Below are 1254 nucleotides of genomic sequence, written 5' to 3'. Positions count from 1 at the left end.
GGGGGGGGGGGGGGGGAGGGGGGAGGCCAGAGGGAGTAGGTGTAGTGGGTGTATCAGAAAGGTTCAAATTAAAAAAAAAAAGCAAATCAGGTAACAGCAAGTTCAGATGAAGAGGAGATGCTGCATATAAAGCAAATGCTTTCTCCACCACTTGGTATTGTAAGGGATGCCACAGATTCTGGGGCAGAAACCCCCCACATGGAGAAAAGAGCCCATGACTGCAGGTGGGCAACATGACAGGAACCAGACTAAACCTATCAAACCCCTCCAGCACCATCACCACCAGAAGTCTTCCTATAAAATGGTGTTTCCAGCACCTCTTAGATTTTCACTCTCTCACCTCAAATTATGCTCTGCTAGGAATCTGCCAGTGCTCAAGCATCCTCTATGCTGCCCATGTAATGTCCACATATACAGATGCCTCATACTAGTTTGTGAATTCACTGACCTCTCAAGCAGCACACAACCTTTAAAAACTAATGTAATACAGGCACTAAGCATCATCACCGATTTGACAAGCTAGCTCTGTCTCATCCAAACAAGCCTCAAAGCATCAGAATACCCTCATCACTTATAATCAGCATCTACAATTTAGAGCGACTACTTGCACTGACTACAGAGGCATCAGAAGCGGTGCACTGACAAGAAAGCCCATGCCATATGTCCTCCCCCATCCAACAAAGAAATGGCTGCTCACCCACAAGCAGTCCAAAGGAGCTTCTTTCAGTCCTTATTTTTTTAAACATGCCTTGCTAACAGTGGGAAGCACCAATTTCTACCCAGCACTCTGGCATCTCGAAGAAACAGTTGTTTTTCTTGAATGCCCGTGATCTCTCAGCAGATAGCCATTTGGAAACTGTTTTCCTTTTTAAACATTAGTAAAAATGAGTGCATCTCTAGTGGTTTGTGCTTTGGACAGTTCACTGGTTCATATTTAACCTAGATTTTTTTTTGCTTTGTCAATATCCCATTAATTACTAGGTTTTGGGGTTGTCAGTTTTCTGAATCTAAACCTGGGGGTGAAAAGCTATTGAGCCAGACACCTTATTTCAACATGTTTAGCATACTTGGGTCATCTTTGCCATGAGATGCTCAAGGGGCTGAGGTAAGAACATATTTCTTCAGTCTGCCATCCCTTACCAGCCATACCAACCTGGTATCTAAATGAGGGTCAAAAAAATGGCTAAGAAGACAGCTGTATTCTAAAATAACCTCCATAAACAACACATGTTCTCAGTCAGGCAGGACCTGAAA

The sequence above is a fragment of the Athene cunicularia genome, assembly GCF_003259725.1.
Source record: "Athene cunicularia isolate RWA chromosome Z unlocalized genomic scaffold, athCun1 chrZ_part3, whole genome shotgun sequence".
NCBI classification, from domain to species: domain Eukaryota; kingdom Metazoa; phylum Chordata; class Aves; order Strigiformes; family Strigidae; genus Athene; species Athene cunicularia.
Note: the sequence above shows the minus strand (reverse complement) of the source record.